Genomic DNA, 7,500 nt, shown 5'->3' with positions numbered 1-7,500 from the left:
GATGCCGTATCCGCCTGAGACTTCGAGGGATTCGACATGGGCGAAGCTGATGCAGATTCAGAAACAGTTGACAACCCTGAAACTGTTTCGCAACCAGATCTTGACGAGATCGTTGCACTCGGCAAGTCCATGGGGCTGGTCGTCGACGAGGACGACATCAATGATCTCGAGGAGCACCAAGAGGAGCTCACGATGGATGACCTGAAGGAGTTGGAGGCCATGCAACATAACATCGTTCAAGAAGAGTTCTCTAGCAGCGGCAAGGAGGAGGAGGACGGCCCTATGACAGCGGAAGAAATTAAGGATGCTCTAGCTGCTTTTCATAAGGTGCGATCATTTGTAGAAAAGAGACACCCCAAAAAGGCTTACACAGGTCGTATGCTTGCATAGTTCGATGACGTTTGCCTGAGTCATTTCAGGAACATTGTGAAAAGCAGGCAGAAGCAATCTTCCTTGGATAGTTATTTTTTAAAGAGGCCTTTAGTAGGAGTAAGACAACAGGAAGATCCAAGTGATGTGAAAAAACAGAAAATTGAAAGTGGTGAAGAAATTGAAATTTTGTAAAAAACGTAAAGTATAAAAAAGTAAAAAAAAAATTAAAAATAAAAAAAAGACAAAGAAAAATAAATTTAATCTTAAGTTTTTTGTAAAGTTAAGTGTTAACGTTTTCTGCCATTTGTTAATGTGTTTCGTAAAGTTTAATGTTAATGTTTCCTGTCATTTTTTAATGTGCTTCGTAAAGTTAAGTGTTCATGTTTTCTGCCATTCATCCTCCTCCTCTGTCGCCACTTTTGGAGATCGCCTCACTCGAAAGGTAAGGTTCCACATTTTACTACATGTGTACGCACAGTATTTCTTGTACCATGTATGCTAATACACTTTATTTACAGGTATGTAGTACATATTAGATGTATATGTAGTTTAAGTTAGGTATTGAATGGTCCAAATTGTTATATTTCATTGTTTATTGGTCAATTTAGCTTTATTATAAAATTTACTGGGGTGTTTTTGTAGGGCTTGGAACGAATTAGGCAATTTACATGTAAAATGTGGTTCAAGATATGAAAAAATCAGGTTACGAAGGCCGCTTCGGAATGGATTAATTTCGTATCCTAAGGTACTACTGTATGTATAGTATATATATATATATATATATATATATATATATATATATATATATATTTAGCATAGAATTGACTTAACCGGCATTCAGATTTAATAATAATGATAATAATAAAATAAGTAATAATAATAACTAATAATAATAATAATAATAACTAATAGTCAATAAAACAGTGAAGAAATGCACAATAACTGTAATGTAAAAATGTGTTTTAAATTTGTATTATATATATATATATATATATATATATATATAGATATATATATATATATATTACATTACATCAGTTTAGATTTTCTCAGCAACATCAACAATAATAATAATAATAATAATAATAATAATAATAATAATAATAATAATAATAATAATAATAATAATAATAATAATAATAATAATAATAATAATAATAGCTGCCGAATCATTTACATAAAACATCTACCATAATGCAACACGATCCTCTCCCACTAATTACACACGTAAACAAAAACGATGAACAAAGGCGATGCTTCATTGTTCGAAATGTAACGTTACCTTCGCTACTAAGGTTACCAGTAATACAGTGAATTAGGTCACGATTCCTAATTCAGTGAATTTATATTTGAGTTGAATTCAGCGAATTTGAGTTTGAGTTGAACTCAGCGAATTTGAGTTTGTGTTGAATTCAGTGAATTTGAGTTTGAGTTGAATTAAGTGAATTTGAGTTGAATTCAGAGAATTTGAGTTTGAGTTGAATTCAGTGATTTTGAGTTTGAGTTGAATTCAGAGAATTTGAGTTTGAGTTGAATTCAGTGATTTTGAGTTTGAGTTGAATTCAGAGAATTTGAGTTTGAGTTGAATTCAGTGAATCTGCGATGAGTACGAGGAATTTGAGTTGAATTCAGTGAATCTAAATTTAATTAAACAATTTTGAGTTGAATTTAAGTGAGCTTCAGTTGGATTGAGTGAATGTGAGTTAAATTTAAGTGAATTTGAGATGAATTCAGTGAATTTGAATTGAATATAACTTTAATTGGATTTAGTGAATTTAAGTTTAATTCTGTGAATATGAGTTGAATTCAATTATTTTGATTTTGAGTTGAATTAAATGAATTTATATTACATCAAGTGATTTTGAGTTGAAATAAGTGAATTTACATTTAAATAAGTGATTTTGAGTCAAATTCAGTGGATATAAATTTAAATAAGTGATTTTGAGTTGAATTCAAGTGAATTTATATTTAAATGAATGATCTTGAGTTAAATCAAACGAATTTAAATTTAATTAAGTGATTTTGAGTTGAATTGAATTAATTTAAATTTAATGAACCGATTTTGAGTTGAATTCAAGTGAATCTGAGTTTAATTCACGATCATCACAGTTGAGTAGCTATCATCCAACAGACAAGAGTAATTCAGAGCAATGAAAGATAAAAGAGAGAGAGAGAGAGAGAGAGAGAGAGAGAGAGAGAGAGAGAGAGAGAGAGAGATAAAATGTCCGACCATGCAATCATTAAGGGGATAATCTCTTAATTACCTTGAACTAGTTCATCCCTCTCTGTTCTGTCAACGCAGGCGGCTTTCCTCATCAGATAATGAACGCCTGCAAAAGAAATAATTAATTATTAATTCTCAATTTCCTCGTCTTTGTTATGAGAGCTTAATAATCCTTACAGACGCGCATATTCATAATATTTATAATAATCCTTACACACACACACACACACACACACACACACACACACACACACACATATATATATATATATATATATATATATATATATATATATGTGTGTGTGTGTGTGTGTGTGTGTGTGAAGTAATAATAGTATATATTTTTTTGAAAAGGAAAAATCAGTACGGCTGATGAGGTCTACTGATCAAGTAGACGAAAGCTCCCGTCTTTTATGTATTTTTAATACACATTTTTACATATTTTAGATAATACAGTCACGTTATGGTGTTTAAGATATATATATGATATATATATATATATATATATATATATATATATATATATACATATATGTATATATATAGTATATATATATATATATTATGTATATATATATATCTATATATATACTGACTATATCTATATATATATATATATATATATTACACACATACATACAGGGTGTCCATAAAGTCCCAGTAACATTACCTTAAACAAATACTTGTAATGGTACTAGGACTTTATGGACACCCTATATAATGTATGATGTCAATTTAATAAATATTTTCTGTATAATTATTGTGTGTAATCCTAAGAAAACGACTGTCTACGAGCTTAAGACTTACCGTCGTCCAGCCCAGGGAGTCAATCCTCTCGACTCTCTTACATTACCGTCAATTTGGAAAAAATGCTACTACACTTGTTTTAATCTTAAAATAATTAGTCCATATGGTTATTTTTTCCATAGGGAAGAGAGAGAAAGAGAGAGTGAGAGAGACTACTTGAAACAGTAATGGCAAAAATAACCAATATATTTTTATCTGATGCTATTGACAGTTTGGCTGAGAGAGAGAGAGAGAAAGAGAGAGAGAGCTGAAAAAATAACCAACACATATTTTTAACTGATGCTACTAAGTTTGTGTGTGTGTGTGTGTGTGTGTGTGTGTGTGTGTGTGTGTTCTAGAGAGAGAGAGAGAGAGAGAGAGAGAGAGAGAGAGAGAGCTTTATCCCAGTGCTCGATACAGAAATGCAAAGACAAGTAGCGGCTTTAAACAAAATTAATTTTATTTGGAGATCACTAACTTTCTAAAAAAAGACTTGATCACTAAAAATCATCTCAGAGATCACTCATACTCTTCAAAGAACTTGATCACTGATATACTCGATTCCTTTAGAGATCAGACACTTTCTTGCAATGATTTTGCAACCGAACTTCCTTCCTTTCCTCTCAACATAAAGAATGAAATAACTGGAAACAATAATTCTGTTTCTCATGACACTCTTATGGGCGAGAAACTCTCATGTTAGTAAGGTACAGGGCAGATAAGCGTTGCATTACGCTACGGTCATTCATCAACCAAAACCGCCCATTCATAAAAGTGACTCGAGATGATTAATGAATGGAGGTGCGGTCTACAATTTTTGCGAAGGAAAAGAGAGAGAGAGAGAGAGAGAGAGAGAGATCTCCCTGCCTTATCAAGCCGTTATCCAATTCCTCCTTTGGAAGATCTTGTGAGAGAGAGAGAGAGAGAGAGAGAGAGAGAGAGAGAGAGAGAGAGATGTTACGATTCCTGTCAGTGAACAACAGCACCAAAAACTTTTCATTCTTATTATGATAATAATATCCTTCTATATCATCCCTCTTCTTCGTATTCTTCTTCTTAGTGTCTTCTTCTTCTTCTTCTTCTGCTTATTCTTAGTGAAGTGAGTGTGACGCCCTCCTGTCAATTGTTCTTGAGGCAAGACAAATGACAGCTGAAGATCTCAAACGTCAGAAACCTTATCTGGTCTGAAAGCCTTTCGTAATTGAGTGCGACCCATTTGAAGGCTAATATGGTCGCTGACCACTTGGCTTGGCCTTTTTTCGGTCATCCGTGGGCCACGCGCAATTAGAAGTGCCGCGACGTATAATGGATCCGACGTATAATGGATGTGACGTATAATGCAGAGAAGAATTTGAAAGGGGTAGGAGGGACTGTGACCCTATCTATATATCCTGTCTGCAAAGGCTGAAGATTATTTAATATCCTGTGGCTCTTAGACAACTGAGAAATGCATTCAGGACTGTGGGTGGATGGAGTCATACATCATGTATTATCATTATTATAATAATTACTTATGGGGTGTCTGTCAGAGTCCTCCAATCCGACTGGGTGGTATTTATACTGTGGGGTTCCGGGTTGCATCCTGCCTCATTAGGAGTCCATCACTTTTCTCACTATGTGCGCTGTTTCTAGGACACACTCCTCTGCATGAGTCCTGGGGGAGCTACTTCAGCCTCTAGTTTTTCCAGATTCCTCTCCAGGGATCTTGGGATCGTGCCTCCTAGTGTCCCTATGATTATGGGTACAATTTCTACTGGCATATCCCATATCCTGCTTATTTCTATTTTTTGTCAGGTCTTGTCTTGATACTTTTCCATTTTTTTCCCTTTCTTTATTCAACTCTGGTGTCCCACGGTATTGCGACATCAATGAGTGATACTTTCTTCTTGATTTAGTCATTATTATTATTATTATTATTATTATTATTATTATTATATTATTATTATTATTATTATTATTATTATTATTATTAATTATTATTATTATTATTATTATTATTATTATTATTATTATTATTATTATTATTATTATTATTCACAAGATGAACCCCATTCATATGGAACAAGCCCACCACAGGGGCCGCAGACTTGAAAGTCAAGCCTCCAAAGATCATGGTGTTCGTTTGAAAGAAGTAACAGAAAGTCAAGGAAAATACAGAAAAAGGGGATCACTTGTTAAAAATATATAAAATAAACTAACAAATTAATAAATAAAAAGATAAAAATTTAAGCGAGTTATACAAATACAAGGAAAATTGTGTCGAGGTAGGCATAACATGAAGCCGCCAGGAGCAAGGGATACAGAAAAAACGCCTGCACACCAAATTGTCACGAACAAACCGAGGGGGAAAATATCCAATGTAGCGTCGCAGCGCCAACACCTCAGTGGGCTATCAGCTCGTAACAGCGTCACGTGTAGGCTATATGGCAGGCAGTTAAATAAATCTGGCCCACAAGACGCCGGGAGATAGGACGAGGAGGCCAATTCTAATCGTTCTTTTCCTTATCATAAAAACCTTCACTCCTCCGAGGGCTGTAGCAAGCAGTTGTGTGATGTTTTGAACGTCTCCGTGGGACGTATTCAGAGATGTTTGATGTTTTGAGGCGAAAGTGATGTTGTTCTGGATGTGCCAACGCTGTATGGCCAATGCAATGATGATACGATGTTCATTTCTGGCATAACATTCTGGCCAAAATGCGTCAACACTTTTTATATATTATATGTTAATCTCAGCGTGCCCGCTTATGAATTGGGAATCTTGTTGGAGAAAGTTGGGGTATAATCAATTTTTTAGTCTCTCTCTCTCTCTCTCCTCTCTCTCTCTCTCTCTCTCTTTCCAATAGAATTTAGACATTTATCTTTGTCGTTTAAACAATTCCTCCGGTTGAATAGCACTCTCTCTCTCTCTCTCTCTCTCTCCAATAGAATTTAGACTTTTATCTTTGTCATCTAAACATTTCTTCCTGTTGAATGGAGCTCTCTCTCTCTCTCTCTCTCCTCTCTCTCTCTCTCTCTCTCTCTCTCTCAATAGAATTTACACTTTTACCTTCCCGTCTCGCAAAAAAATTCTTTCTGCTACATAGGAGAGTCCGATCTCTCTCTCTTTCTCTCTCTCTCTCTCTACCAGGGCGGTTCTTCCTTTGATCATCCGACAACTGATGTACCTCTTTTAGCAAAATACTTCGTCAGATTATTTTACCAAATATTACGGATAATTTATATATATCTATGCTGAAATATCGAATAGCAAACTTCTCTCTCTTTTTCAAACGAATAAACTTATTTAAGGTCTGCTCATACTTTGCTAAATATACATTCTAAATATTCACTGTTCATATTTTAATATTTGTACTGAGGAATTTATAACAAATGCTCTCCAGTACACTTGAAATGTTTTTATCTCGGTAATATATTTCCTGGTATCAATCCGGATTACAAAAGATTTTATTTTTTATCTTGTCACGTAAAAATGTATGTATTCGTATTTTATAGGTAACTAAACTTATTGTACGAATATTATATATATATGGATATATATATATATATATATATATATACATATATATATATACACACATATAAACATGTAATTGTATATATATGCATATATGTCCATTCATACATACATACATACATACATACATACATACATACTATATATATACTATATATATATATATATATATATATATATATATATATATATATATATATATGTATATATATATGTGTGTGTGTGTGTGTGTGTGTGCGTGTGTGTGTAAAACCTTAGCCATAACTCAAACTTTAGTTTTTTAGTTATTTCACTGCTTCTTCGTCTACAAAAATAAATAAACAAATAAATAAAACAATAAAAAAAATAAAAAAACAGATATAAAGTGAATCGAGGAATTAGAAATGCAATAGGTCATCCACATAGGCAACATGAATTTCAGATACGTAGCTCTCATAACATAACATAACTAGTTCAATTACATAACTCGAGAATTCAGAGAAACGTTTTATTGACAACATTTACTGGCGTTTTGAAGACGCAATCGAAAAATTCTATTCAAAGCATCAATCGAAAACAATTGCCAGGCGTGGAAAAAAAATCAACTCGCGTGATTCTCAAAAAT

General features: G+C 33.3%; 1 protein-coding gene across 2 annotated transcripts in view; it reads right to left on the bottom strand.

The window, feature by feature from the left end:
- LOC135209191 (allatostatin-A receptor-like) overlaps positions 1–7,500 on the bottom strand; it is a 144,866-nt gene that overhangs the window by 72,390 nt on the left and 64,976 nt on the right. For both annotated transcript variants that reach the window (XM_064241875.1, XM_064241874.1), the window contains exon 2: positions 2,637–2,702. The gene's annotated coding sequence lies outside the window, so the exon portion shown is untranslated. The remainder of the gene's footprint in view (positions 1–2,636; positions 2,703–7,500) is intronic.

Source organism: Macrobrachium nipponense, chromosome 37 (genome assembly GCF_015104395.2).
Source record: "Macrobrachium nipponense isolate FS-2020 chromosome 37, ASM1510439v2, whole genome shotgun sequence".
NCBI classification, from domain to species: domain Eukaryota; kingdom Metazoa; phylum Arthropoda; class Malacostraca; order Decapoda; family Palaemonidae; genus Macrobrachium; species Macrobrachium nipponense.
This window is presented reverse-complemented; position numbering and strand designations above follow the sequence as displayed.